The sequence below is a fragment of the Osmerus eperlanus genome, chromosome 13, assembly GCF_963692335.1.
Source record: "Osmerus eperlanus chromosome 13, fOsmEpe2.1, whole genome shotgun sequence".
NCBI lineage: Eukaryota > Metazoa > Chordata > Actinopteri > Osmeriformes > Osmeridae > Osmerus > Osmerus eperlanus.
In genome coordinates this window covers 1,059,756-1,075,014 of record NC_085030.1, presented here as the reverse complement: position 1 = coordinate 1,075,014, position 15,259 = coordinate 1,059,756, and the positions used below count along the sequence as shown (strand labels likewise).

At 43.1% G+C, this 15,259-nt stretch overlaps 2 protein-coding genes across 5 annotated transcripts in view; both read right to left on the bottom strand.

The window, feature by feature from the left end:
- The window catches only part of LOC134032131 (neuroligin-3-like), a 205,829-nt gene extending 195,112 nt beyond the window's left edge, over positions 1–10,717 (bottom strand). For all 3 annotated transcript variants that reach the window (XM_062475965.1, XM_062475966.1, XM_062475967.1), the window contains exon 1: positions 10,474–10,717. The gene's annotated coding sequence lies outside the window, so the exon portion shown is untranslated. The remainder of the gene's footprint in view (positions 1–10,473) is intronic.
- LOC134032503 (myelin proteolipid protein-like) overlaps positions 1–15,259 on the bottom strand; it is a 422,406-nt gene that overhangs the window by 302,755 nt on the left and 104,392 nt on the right. The window lies entirely within an intron of this gene.

The window sequence follows — 15,259 nt, the reverse complement described above, 5'->3', positions numbered from 1 at the left end:
CTTTGCGGACGGTCCGCACATTCTCACGTCTGCTCAAAAGTTTCCGTGACGGCCCGCACATTCTCACGTCAAGTAAATCTTTATACATCACAAAGTGTGCGTGAAAACCAGCGTACGCAAGCTTTTTGTGCGTACGCAACGTTTATACATGAGGCCCCAGGGCTTGTTTGTTACTTTTGTAGCATGCAATTGGCTGGTAGTGAAGCCTGTCATAGATAAGGAACTAAAGAACACATGCATACATAAAACTACTGGCTACCAACCAGACAGCATACGGCAACTGACTCCATACAGTACACCGCACCAACATTAACATAAACAAGAGGACCTTGAATTGCACAACCTTGAATCGATAGAGGTGCACTTCACCCATTCTGCGGTCTGATTACATCTACTAATGCTGTTTATCTGATAGAACGTCCACCTTCTCTATTCTGTCTCCAGTAATGCATCTTCCGTGGAGGCTAGGATGCCAGCCCAGGATGAGAATCCACCAGTTGAGAATCCCTCCTCTTTTCTTCTGCCATCTTTTCTCTTATGTCTTTTATCTCCTCTCACCTCTTCTTCCCTCCCTTCCTTCCTTTCCTTTTTTCTCTCCTCGCCTCTCCTCTCCTCCCCTCCTATCCGCTTCCTTTGCCACGGCCGTCAGATGGGTGACAAATACAGCACATGAGTCTGTTTTGTAATCGCTATGCTTGTATGAACTTGCAGTATTTAGCTTGGATCTTGTGAATATGTTTCTGTCCTTCGGCCTCTGTCTTTGAAACGGCCATGTTTTCATCCATGGTGGCCATACAGCACATAAATACTCCCTTTTATTAGAACGTCTCACCTGCCTAGATGTAGCACAGACATGCTGAAGCCTTGTCTGAGTATTGTTTGTAGGCTAGCAGCGAGGGTGAGGGTGGGTCCCAGACTATACACCACCAGCGCTTAGCATTTTAACCCTGTTTGACGGGTGCTTTCACTCTGCTTTAAACGATTTAACGTAATGAAAGAAAGAAAATACGTTTTACAGAGCATGAAACCTCTGCTAATGGATTTGATTGGACAGAACTTTGCATGAGTCCCAGCTGTTTTATAAATTTTGTTTATCGGTTTTGTTGCTGTGCCGCAGAGCATTAACATGAAGAGAAAAGTGGGCCACAGAGACACAAAGCACAGCCGTCCCTGAGGAAATATGTCACATCTTTTGTGATAAGGCTTTACCATTCACGCTCCTCCATGTTCAGCTACAGGGGGCCCGGCAGGGAACAAAGACAGAGATATGCTTTATTAGGTCAACTCTGAGTTACTTTACATAGTGGTGATCCCGGCTCAGTTAAAACATCAGAGAACTATCATTAAGATGTAGCCCAGAGGAGAGTCTTACCTGGGAGAGAGAGAGAAAGGAGAGAGAGACCAAAATAGAGAGAGGACCAGCTAGGACCTGCAGAACTTTGTATGTCTAGCAGTGAAAATCCCAGAATCCCACATAACTAATTACACAATTAAAATGACTAAATCTTGCATGTTGAAATATGTTGGTTTTACTGATAAAAATCACTCACACAAACATTTTCTCAAAAGAACTTTCATTTTCCATACCACAAATAAAGTACTCCATCAGCATGGTGTTTTCAGAGAGTACAGGGTCCAGACAGCAGTGAAAGAGCTCCTCAAAATTCCATCCTACAGGCGTGTTTTATTTTACTGTGCAGAAATCAGAACAAGCTTGAAAGAGCCACGGACCAAAGAGAATAGTAGATGAGAATGCCACTGATTTTGAGGTTGTCAAAACACTAAATCATTTAGTCATTTTGGACTACAGGTGCTGAAATTCAAATAAAAACTGAAAAGAAACCTGCAAAAATGCTTTTTTTAGGGCCCAGAGCTTGCTTGTCAGAGGATTTATCATGGCTTATGTTTCTCCAACTTTAATCTCTCTCTCTCTGTCTCTCTCTGTCTCTCTCTGTCTCTCTCTGTCTCTCTCTGTCTCTCTCTGTCTCTCTCTGTCTCTCTCTGTCTCTCTCTGTCTCTCTCTGTCTCTCAGTTCATCATCATCTTACTCTCCAGCCTGGACACTGTGCTGTCCGCACCTCTATTATGTCAACCACCAGGTGTTCCTCAACCAGACAGAGCATCTCAGAATGACACTGAGAGGGTGTCCTGTGGGTCTATAGCCCAGCCTCTCCTCCCCCAACCTGCTCTCTACTCCCTCTGTTCCTTCTCCTCTCTCCCCTCTTCTCCCTCTGTCTCTTCCCCATTGTTAAAATTGGAGGGTAAAATAGTACCCTCTTCTCTTGCGCACATGCTCTGAACAGACAATCATGGAGGATAGGAAATGTGTTGCACTCTAACTTCTCACTTATTCTGAGTCCCACAGAGTTGTCATAGTGAGTGATTATGGGTTTGGGTGTGCAGAAGTTAGGCTTTTTTAGGGAGTGTGTGTGTGGGGGGATGAAATCCCTCCCACCTACTTATGGGATCATAAAAGTGCCAGAATGACGCCTGTGGCACTTCACTGACACTGACATGTGTCCACCCACATAATCTCCATCAACTACCCACCTAACTACTGTATTCATCACTCCGTTCAATTAAAGATGCCCTCTGATCCATCACTTCACGTAAGAAAGCTCCAAACACACACATCACATACACACACACTCTGCACACCAAAACCCATAATCGACAACTGTGTGGGACTCAAAATAAGTTAATGGTCAGAGATTATTTACGTACAAATACGTGGTGTGTGCAACACATTTCCTGACGTCCGCAGATGCCCATTTCCTCTCCTCCCCTTCCCCATTATTTCTGTTTCTTTCCTTCTATTCTCTTCTTCCTCCTCTTAGTCTCCTGCCACTGGCGAGCTGACCTACAACCAGCCATTTATCAGGGTGGCCATCTTGGGAGAGAGGGTGTGTACTCCACCAGGCTATTTTGGTATTGACCCACATCTCCAGGTGAATTTGGACGATGAGAAACACGACAGCCAGCGGTGAGTCGCAGAGGGAACATCACGGCAGGAGGATTAGGATGCTGAGACACCAATCAAACTGTGATGCTCACAAGAATGCCACAGTTTCTCTGGGCACATGTCTCCAAATGTTCAGCATATATTTATAGAGAATATAGTAAAGTACTGGTCAACTCAAATGGCTAATGTGAAATGCCTAATTATGTAAGAAACGTCATTCTAATTTCATTAAGCTTTAACTATCACATAATTTATGCAGTAAAGATCTGAATCAGCCTTCATTAAGAGCCAGGATAGAAGGATTTGTCCTCTAAAAACAGGATCAATGTCAGCAAAAAAAGGCATCCCACTTTTTAATTTCCTTTCTTAGTAAATTTGTCAGATTGATATCTAGTCAATTTCCCAGGGCCTGTTCTTAAACAGGCCAAGTAGTGGTGTGGAGATATTGGTGGAGCAGAGCTCTAATTGTGGAGGATGGACTCCTTTGGGGAGCAGTATCGTGCAGGCACAGATGGGCTCTGTGCTCGGTGGAGGAATCTCTCTATCCTCAAAGGCTAAATCGGGCAGCTTTGCCAAACTGACAGGCTAAAAATAGAACTCAGTTAAGAGTGGGCCTAGATCCTAGCATCAAAATAACCGCAACCTAAGACAGATGCACAGAAACCCTCCAAAAAAACTACAACACAGGGAGAAGGAGACAGAGGAAGCTGGCTGTTCATACAAGGTGATAAAAAACAAGTAAATCCCACTCAAACGAAGCCCTGTCCTCCTGTATGTCTTGTACTACATGTTCTCTGTACACAACCGTACACTACATGTTACTGCATGTTGTATCTTATGTTATCTTATTTATGTTATACAGTGCATACTTTTTAATATATCTGTGTATATTTAGCATGTTGAATACTATTTAAAATGCAGACTAAGTAGTAAGCTAAATTCTGCATGATGCAGTCTGTACATAATTTGCCTATAAATGTTGGGTTTCTTGCACAAACTAGGAATATACGTATATATGTACAAGACACTTTTTGATATGACTAAACTAACAGGCTAAAATAGCAAGCTATAGCTAGCAGCTGAAAATAACAGGCTAAACTATAGACCTGGTATTGTACCATGTCCTTGGGTACAATATGGAAGGTAATATTAGAGACCCTGATGCTGAAACACTACGTCAGTTCTGTGACCTTTACACAGACACACAGACGCACAAACACACACACACGGACACACTCACAGTAATGTATACGGTGAAACACAGACAGGGATTGTGCACAATTGTTCACACATACAAACAGGCACACAAACACATACACAAGCACAGAAACACACATACTTCTGAAGAATCTCATGATGGTGTGACACATTATGAATGCACAAGGTACACTGAGGGGGGTTATTTGTCTGTTTCTGTGTGTCTGTGTTTGTGTATGAGCTTGCAGGAGAGAGGGGCATAGAGAGAAAAAGAAAGAGTATGATTAGAGGCCAGTGTTTGCTTGTGCCTCTGGCTGTGTGAGTGTATGATGGGCAACCAGGGACGAAAAAGAGAAAGAGTGAGAAAGAAAGAAAGAAAGAAAGAAAGAGAGAGAGGAGAGAAAAAATGAGAAGGAGAGAGTGAGTAGCGTGTGAGATGAGAGAGCAAATAGACAACGAGCAAAGAGAAAGCGAGAGAGAAACGGGAATCAAAGAGACATGGAGTGAGGGAGAGACAGAGAGAAAGGAGAGTCCATTAATCTCTTACATTCCAGCAGTCATTTCCACTCTCTTCATCACTAGCAGCATGTGCTCTCTGAGATTTAAAGTATTTAAATCTGTAATCTGTCAGTATTATGAGGTTAACACACACCAGTGACACCACTGTCTTATCTCTCACCCTTCTCTTGCCCTCACACAACCGGAACATACAGCCCACACACACAGACAACCCGCACATACAGTAATATACACACAGAGACACAACACTCACATACTGTACAAACACACACCACACACATACACACCACATATACCGTACACACACACACACACACACACACACACACACACACCCTACACACAGACTGACACACACACACCCCACACATCCACACACTACCTTATGGGCTCTGGTCTGACCAGACAGCTAGGGTCTGAGTTCATTGCTATTTCGACCAGAGCAGCACCACTCGAGTCAGGAGGGAAGCTAATGAAAAAAAAGACTATAAAGAAGAAGTATGACTATAAATACTCACACAGTCGAGGGTAAAGCTGCCTGTGAATCTGAGGTGGTAAGTAATGTTTCCCCGTGTGTAGGTGACCTAGTGACTCTGGAGGTGGCCTCCTGGATTGTTGCATCTTTTGGAGTTCCAGGCACTCGTTCACAGTCTTACACAGGGATGGGGATAGTCTTACCGATGAGGCTGGGTATAAATGTCAAAGCTGGGACTTGCAACTGTGGTGTACAAGCTGTGGATGTCACACACACATACACAATACAGATGTTACACACACACACACATACTACAGATGTCATACACACACAACAGATGTTAGACACACACACACGCTGCAGATGGTACACACAAGTAGCACACGCACACTCGTGTGCACCAACATGCACAAACACATTACAGATGTCACACACTGATATGTCACATAAGCAGTGTCAACACATCCACAATACAATCTCACACACATCACAATTGTCACATACACACACACTATACATGCGTCACCAGCACACTCCTTCCGTCCCCATTATTCCCATTGCTGTCCTGTCATATGCGGCACCACAAACCGACAGACTAGCATTCCCCCTTAAAAACCCAGAATTAATAAAGCAGAGTGAATCAACTGAATGGGATTAAGCCTGTGAAGGATAGTGACCCACATTGGAGGGTTGGCTTGATGGAGGCACTTCAGCATAGCTCCATGTCATGTCTTCGTGAGGCACTCCTCTGACTAAGCTCCTTAAAGAGGCTGCCCCGGGGGGAACTGTGGCAGGCTGGAGGTACACACTCAGCCCTTATCGGCACTAATTTACCCCAGGAATTATACCCCTCATCCCTCCCTGTGCCTCTCTGTCTTTTTTCCAGGAATTCAAACTCTCCCTCCATCACAACTCTTACTCTATCTCTCTTTGGCTCTCTGTTCATGAAATTATACCCTTTCTCCCTTATCACTGTGGCTATCTGTTATAATTCCAGGAGTGCTGCTCCAGTACTGCTCCATCGCCTCTTTCCCTGATTCCCTGTCCTGGAATGCAGTGGGACTCTGTACCCGACATCAAACACTCGCAGCTGCCCCTCACAACAACACTAACTGTGAAATAGCTTTGTTAAATCGGTGGTGATTTTTGGGTGTACTGTACCGTTGTAATCTGCATCCCAACTTTCACCTCCTGTCACAAGAGTTTCCCCCAGCTGACACTTGTTTGCAAACATTTGTGTCAAAAAAGCCATAATCTCCAAGCCAATTGCCTTAAATAAACAGATTTTCATAGAACCTCTGTGTGGTTGTACTCTTTGCTTTATTGGAAATCTCACCTGATATGACTGTGTCTATGAAACAACTACAAGCATCGGTGGACGTCCTCCTCATCATCTCCCTTCTCCATCTCTCTCCCTCACTGTGACAACACTCCCATCTCTATATCCGTCCTCTCGTTCACTTCCTCACACACACACACACATCTCTCTCCTCTCTACCGCTCCCTCTCTCCATCTCTTACTACTTCACTACTCTCTCCACACTATGCATTTTTAAAAGGCTCTCTACTCTTTTAAATGGAAAACAATCAGAAATAGCTCCTCTCTTACTCTTTTCCACTGCGTACTACGATGGATGTCCTTGATTTAAACCCAAAAGCCCTGTCCTCTGAGGCTTTGATTCTGGTGTGGCTGTGCGTGTTCAGTATTAAAACAACAGATTTCTTTTTTTTACAAAGCTCAAACTTCTGGCAGACAGAAAGGGGAGACACACAGAGCGACATCTGTTAAGTAGACAGAGTGACTATGTCCAGAGGCATCTTGTTTAGCAGATAGACTCTGTTCCCTGGCACAGACACCCAGTAGTCAAAGGATATGTTCTCGGTCAACAGACAATGCAGAATAATCAGTGTGCTCTCATATACAACTACAGACACTGGCTATCTATGTGTCTCAAGGATTTGCTATTGCACACACCATACACGATCATGTCATTGAATTATTCAATCTCTTAAACGTAGTTCTGAATGCTGCTATTACCAAAATTACATTCCCATTAAGAATGACTAAACCTGCCTGTGCATAGGCTTTCCATTAGAAGAGCTAAATGCAAAGTAGACAAAATCTGGAAGTGTTGAAACATAATGGTTCCGTTAAGAGGCGGGCTCATAATTTGACAGCCAGCAGAAACGGCATCCTCTCTCCCTAAAGAGGAGACAGGCTTTCTCTCTCTCTTTCTCTCCGGTAATCACCCCTTATATCCATGGCTTTGGCTGGCGGGATTAGGAGCATGCTCTCTCTCCATCGTCCTCCGTACACACCAATTTGACTTGGCATTAAGAGATGTGACTTATTTTTTGCCTCGTCAGCACCCCAAGCCACTGTTGAGAAGAGCACTTAAAGAATCCAGAGAATTCTCAGATCATTTCCATTTTAAGTGGCTATAGCATAAAGATTGAATTCTCTCTCTAAATGATTCTGCCCCATACATCTCCTGATGTACGGGGCAGAATCCCCCTCCTGAATCTGCACAACACGCCCACCCATGCAGTGACACACTCATACGCATGCATCTGAACATGGATATCTGAAAACATCCATCTCAATATTACATCTGTTTTGTTGTCAAACCTCGGGACATGTCATTTTCAGATTAGAGTTTGTTCAGGCATCGCCACTCCGGAAGCCCCTCTATCTGTCGGGCTGTACCTGGGAGGTGTCGGGTCTCTCATCTGCATAGGCTCGTAGACCAGAGATATGACATCCACATCACCACTTTCCCCGTTTGTTTATCTTACAGCAATATGTCAGCAAAAAGGAGAGGAGAAAAGCAGAAACGGTTGCAGGTTTGGCCTGGGGGGCATTTTGCATGTCTGTCTGTGTGTCTGTGTGTGTGTGTGGGGGGGGGGGGAGGGGGGGGGGGGTAGAAGTCTTGGGGATGATTTTGGAAATATAAGAAATATTTTCAGACAAGGTCAGGGAAACCCTGCCAGGGAAAATGTAGTTCCTGTTCCATGTAGCTCACTGACAACACCTCAAATGCAATAAGCAGAGTTATAAAACACACACACACACCTCCATCTCACCCCTCTTCCTCCTGTTCCGTATTTCTCGGCTATAACTGGGGTTACATTATGAAAATTGCATGTGCACTCACACAACCACACACACGCACAAACACAGAAGTGCATGTGTTTGCACTCTTTATCGTACATGAGTGCAATACCAACGTGAAGCTGTGATGCAAGTACACCACCTCGGCCACCACTCTCCACTGCCTGCGTGGTCCTGCAGCCTACTTGTAAAGTAAGAGTTGTTAAATGCTGAACAGCAGGAGTCACCAGTCATGAAACAGGCAGACAGCACTGTCCTCACCCAGGTGTATCCATTTAAGGGCAAAAGCCAGAATTACCTTTCAGCAGACAGACGTTTTCAAGAGTGAGGCCCTGCAAAGCTGAGAGGTTACACCACTGCAAACAACACAAGCCTGACTCCCAACCTCCCTAGTCTGGTTCTCTGCTGCGCACTGAGATTACCTTGAGTACCTATGTTGTTTTGAAGTTTGTGTGTCCAAGCGAGTGTGTGCGTAGGTGTCAGTCCGTTTAGATATCCTCTGCACTTTTTCACTTGGACATCAAATGTTGTCATGATCATGATCTAAACATGCCAAGAACGGACTGTATTTTCAAAGAGAGGGGAATCGGATTTGAAACTGCAGGGACGTAAAAAAAAAAAGGTTTACGAGGCTGGAATACAAATAGAAAGAGGGACAGAGTGAAGCGGTAGCATGCATAATCCACCACATAATACTACCGGCACACTTAACATCTAAATGGACACAATACACATTGGCAATGGAGATCAGCCTACATGCAACGGATCACAGTCAAATTCCACAAAATTCAAATCTGAAAGCAAGTGAGATCAGGATGAAACTGGTTGTCGTTTTTTTTACAGGCCTTGTGAGGGCAAACTGTGCATCCCCCTCGGCAAAACTAAACATCATGTTACAAAGGTGAACTTGACTACAAAAGGAATTGCAAATATCTTAGCATCTTAGCCTATAGCCTATTTTTGGCTTTAGGACAAGCAAAACGTTGCTTATTCAAGGGTCACCATGACAACTCTTGCACTACATTTTCTCTTCCCTCTCTCCTTTTTGCGATTCAACTCTCACACACTTAATTATTCCTTCAACCAACCACTACAATGGGCCCATTTAACTAGGAAACTGCTCTTGGAGATTTCAGAGGAGTGAGATGAAGCAGGACAGAACAAGAATGCATAAAAACTAGATTTTCTCTTGCCCATAACTTTTCACCAATAACTGTTCAAGTCATAAGACTATGGCTAGCCTATCTCATTACATAAATCAATGTTTTCATTAGGTTTAAGGTGGGCGAGACAACCCTGTCAATTAGGAATAAAAGCTAGTTGGAGCAATATTGTGCCTGTACGGTTATAGCTCAAAGTCTATAATAACTACGAATATAACTAGCCTATGAGTTCCATAGATAACGGTAGCTTTCATACCTGATATTACGGTTAACTTAAAGAAACCTTCCACAGAACGACGTTGATCAATTATGCCTATAACTCTGGCAGTTTTGACAAGGAATGTTTATAAAAAAATATCTCAAAAAGGCAGGATAATGTAGCTTTTTGCCCGTCTTGACTAGAAACGCAAAAGAAAACACCCGATATATTTAAAAAATGTTACTTGCACATAAGCCGCTGGAAGGAGATGATTGGTTACCACCTCCTCAAACTCTACATTTTGCTCAGGAACAGATTACATTCGAACATTACAGGCCTAGGTTTAAAACATGGGTTGTGTGCGCTCTGTGGACATTTAGATCCGCGCAATAACATCTAAACCACAGGAATGGATACACTGTAACGCACGATCCGTTGTAGGCTATAAGTAACAAGTGCTTCATCACAAGCTGTAACAGCCCAGTATTGGAATCATATCACTTTCTCCTTTCATTACTGCGTAAATGTAACACGTAACATAATACTTTAAAGTTTCAAACAAAATCACACAAGCCCTCGTTCCCGTTTTCAAATGAGACTCACAAAATTACCAACATAAACCTAAAATCTGCACCGGCTTCATGCGCGGCATCAAAAATAAAACCCAACATGCATGCAATCATGATATGCGGCTGATTGAAGTGTGGTGTCCTTCTAACTATTGGAACCTAATTTGGTCAAAATCGAACAAGTCACTGGACAGCTATAAAGATATCCAATAATTTAAAAAACACATCCTAAAGAAAACAGTTTTCCCGGACCAGCGTGAGTATTGCTGTGACTCACCTGCCTTGACGAGACGCCAATTCCCCCATTCCTGTTCTTTTCTTAAACATTAAAGACTGGCACAGTATCTATTCTCTCAATACTTCATGTTTTTCCCTTCTATCCTTGCACTCTAGCGTCGAGGTGATCTTTTGAATGTCCTTTTAACGTAAAAATCCTTCAGCATCCACTCTCCGTTGAAAATGTTCGTGCTTTTGCCCTCTGTTTTCCTTCGGTGCTCAGTCCCCGCGCGTTTGATGTTCTAGCCACCACTCTTCGTGAGGTCTCTCCACAAGAGCTCCACGAGAGCGCGCTGCGCGACCTCAGATAATTTTTCGGGTGCGCCAATGGAGACGAGTTACTAGTTAACCACACATCATACATGAAAAGTAGGAGCAGGCGGGGGGGAAGTGTTTTTTAGACTTCTTAAAGAGAAGATGACTAGAAACATACATCATGATTCTGTTTTCCGCTAATGAAGCGGGGGTCACGTTGGATTGGCACAGCATGATACCCTCAAATCCCCCAACGGATTGGAATGGGTTGTGAACTCCAATGATAGATACCTTTAAGTCTACAAGTCAGAAACCATAAGACATCATTTCAATGTTTCATTAACTGTGCTCTTTTCATTTGTGGCCTACTTTAAAATCAACAGAAAGCGATGTCTTATTTACATACATGCATCCGTTAGCATTTATTGTCCATTTGGATATAGCTTTGCCTGACGTAAGGCATACCCACATGGGTCCAGCATGCATGGGTTACAGCCATTCACTTGCTTGAGCATTTCTGTCAAGTGCCTCAGTGGTTGGCCCTCTGTAATAGCTGTCACTTCGATATGAGGTTGTAAAAGCGGTACCAAAGAGAGACTTCACAGTGTTTCCCTTAGGATTTTTTTCGGGGGGGCAGTGGTGCTGTCAGGGGGACAAAGGGGGCCACGGTCACCCTGAAAAAATAGCTGGGCCCCTGTTGGAAACATTGAAGATGTAAACTTTTATCCTGTATAAGAATGATACTGTGTTTAGCTTTGTGTGCAAGGAGAGGCTACCCCTGAATTAACTCTATGCTTATGTAAACATACAAGACCCTTATCTTAGGGCTAAGGACTAAGAAGAGGGGAGTTCGTTTTTTTATTTAAAGGAGATAATCTGTTTGACAAAGCTAAAAGGAAGACTGAGGTCTGGTGACCATTATCTTGTCAACTAGTGGGGGTAGGGTTGATGTTGTAAATGTCCATTTCAAAGGACGCACACACGTAAACATGCATACACACGCGTGCCAGGTCTATGCAAGGGAGCCAATGAAGGAAGAGCCATGGGACATCTGCATGACTTTTTTTAACCGATCACTGTCAAGAGTGGGTCTGTTTAAATAGGTTGTTAGCACAACATGCTAGCGGACAAACTTTGTAGCACAATGGCGTGTGATGTTTTGTCTCCTTGCGGCCGCAAGCAATAAAGCTTTCTTAACTTGTTCACCGACTGACTGTGCAATGCTTGATAGATTAATATTTCTGACAGCCCCCCACTGGCCCCCCACTCGCGATTCGCATATTGTCCGCCACCCAGATACAATTTCATGAATGGGAAGTAGGAATTCAACTTGACATAGGATACTTGAAGTTATTTTATGAATGTATGACCAATTAACTTCTAAATACATTGTTAACAAACATATGTGGGTTGTTAGGCCAGGCGTTTCTGTAAAAACATGTATCACCACTGTATCTCCACCAGAAGCAAAACCAGCAATTTTGTAGCGAATATATATGTTGACAAAAAAAACAATATGTGTGGTGTGAGTTTTGTTGTAACAGCATGTCAAAATAAATGCAGTGTCCCTAGCATGTCAGTGAACGTCTCTAGCTCTAACTGTCTGAGGGGGTGGGGGTCTGATGGTCTGTGCTGAGTGATACTAGTCAGTGACAGCAGGAAGAGAGTCAGCAGGAAGAGACTAGAGGAGAAATGGCAGAATCAGGCAAAAACAATTAACTATTTGAGGATTTTTCCCAAGGTAAGAATCTATCTTATAAAGCAACTTTTGAAATTGCCTGTTAATTTCGGATTTGGCACCTACTGACAGTCAGGATAACAATATGAGTCTAACATAATGTTTATTAGAGACTACATAAAGCTAAAATGCAAAAAATTTATGCAAAATCACCCATAATGAGTATACAAATGTATTTCGCGTTTGTGACTATTGTTTCAAGTTTCATGAATGATAATTAAGTTTTCTTTATACTAGTGCACAGTACCCGTGATGCAGTCTGTTATTAAGATGTCAGTGAAACACAAATACAGATTCCTTGAACTATAGATTGTGCATAGTGCCCATGATAAAATTGGTGACACATACACACAGAGTCATGGAATTATAGATAGAGCACAGTGCCCGCGATGATGTTGGTGACACACACAGATTTCAGGAATTATAGATAGACAGTGCAGTGCCTGTGATGCAGCTGGTGATGACAGTTCTTCTCTGTGGTTTTGGTACCTATAATTCTCAGATCACATCCTAAAATTCTCTGTCATCTCTGAAGTACTTGTTCAACCTCCACATCTATTCTAGACAAATTGCCAATGCTGTGGTAGCCTACATTCATACAAATGATTATGTAGACTTCATTTGTCTGCTGTTTCCTAAGTTATGAATTTCTCATGTTATTTTGATCAAAATGTACTATATTGGTTCTCTGTTACAGTTTTTCACAATTGTTAACACACAAAAAGCTAAAATTTTCACAACCTTAACTTCATGTACCAATTGCTCGACCCAATTTGGCACTACTTCACACTCCCTTATCTGCATTAGACTCTGACTTTCCTTGTTTACACACTGATGTCAATTACACATCACCTTGTTGTCAAAACACTACACACAATGTTCAGTTGTTGCACACACTTCTCAAGTATTGTCTCAAAGCATCAACCTACAACACACAAATATTCAAATCTCTAAACACTCATGTCTGGTGAGCAATTTGCGATCAGGACTGCAGCATAAAAAGGACCTTGAGCCTCTGTTTTGTTTGGTGAACAATGGAGAACTTAGAACATATCAACAACCAGAGAATGAGAGGGGTAAGAGTGAGAGGAGGAAGAGGACAAGGAAGAGGACAAGGAAGAGGACAAGGAAGAGGAGGGAGAGGATGACAAGGAGGAGGAAGAGGACGACAAGAAGAAGGAGGATGAGGAGGAGGAGGAAGAGGGGAAGAAGAAGGAGGAGAAAGAAGAAAGAGAACGGTGATCTCTAATGAGATTCGGGCCACCGTGGTTGACCATGTTCTCAACCATGGTTTGAGCATGAGGGAGGCTGGCCAGAGGGTCCAACCAAATCTCAGCCGCTTCACAGTTGCTGCCATCATTAGAACTTCTAGAATGGAGAACAGGTATGAATTATATTTGCCTTGTGTACTGAAATACTGCATATCAATAGAATACAGTGTGCTCACTGTATTTGTATTTTGCAGGACTGAAAGAGAACCACCGTGGAGGAAGAACATGCACTTTCACAGCCGAACAGGAGACTGACATTGTGAAAATGGTTCGTGAACAACAACCAAAACAACACAACACTATCACACTCCAACAGATACAAACCAGGGTCCTGGCTGACCATGCCACATTCAGAAACATGGGGGAATGGAATGCCCCAGGAATGCCATGCGGATGAAACAAGTGTACAGGGTCCTATTCGACTGAAACACAGACCACATCAAGGAGTTACGGCAAGAGTTTGTGCTTGTAAGTCCCATACATTCAGCACTGACACATGCATGTATTGTACCTGTAATCCAATAGTTCCTTTTCTACAGTGTCTCACTGTAGCCCACTGTGTTGACCCATCTGTGTCCATACTATAATTTGCATTACCATGCTGTCTGTTCCAGCGGATCCAGGAGCATGACACAGCTAATGAGCTATATGAATACATATTCACTGATGAGGTTGGATTCAACCTGGTGAAGAGGAGGCGCCGGGGCAGAAATGTCATTGGCCAGCGCGCCATTGTTGAGGTCCCCGGCCAGCGTGATGGGAACATCACTTTGTGTGCCGCAATGGGTTGAGCAGGCCCGTTGACAGTACTGTACTGTTCAGAAATAAAACTTTTTTTGCCGCATATGTGTGCTGTTTTATGTTTGCAAAAATTATGCCTACACTGAGACATTTTACAAAAGTTGAAATGGCTCATTCCCCAGAGTCATTCGTATTGGTGTGTTCCATTTCTAGAATTGTGTTTTCAATTTTGCACTACTGTGTGCTGTGAATGCTTGGTAGTGTGCAGCAAATTCTTATTGTGTGTACTGTTATGAATGGTATGTGTGTGGCATTCGAAAATGGCTGTGTGTACCAAATGAGAACACGAGTTGCATTTGTGAACAGGTAAGAGATTTGATGGCAAAGAGTCATCTTGCAAAGGGAGTGTCAGGTTTAGCATTTTGTGTGTGAGGTTTTCAGTTTTGTGTGTGCAGTTTTGAGAAAGCCGTTATTGTTTTGAGAAACGTGTGTTAACAATTGTGAAAAACTGTAAATTGTCTTACCACCACAAACATCTAAACATTTAGGTAAAGATCCCATGACATGCTGTTGTTGGATGCTTTTATCCAGGCCTTACCCAGCTAACAAGGGACGTCCTGGGGACATTCGGTGACGTTACTATTTGGTCCCCTATAGGTTATACCGTGACGTTATCCTTAGGACGTCCTTAAAACGTTGTTTGGACGTTATTATAGTTCCTAAAAGGTCACAATTTAGTCAGTTATAGACATTTAATTTGAAACTTTCAGGGGACCTTCCAG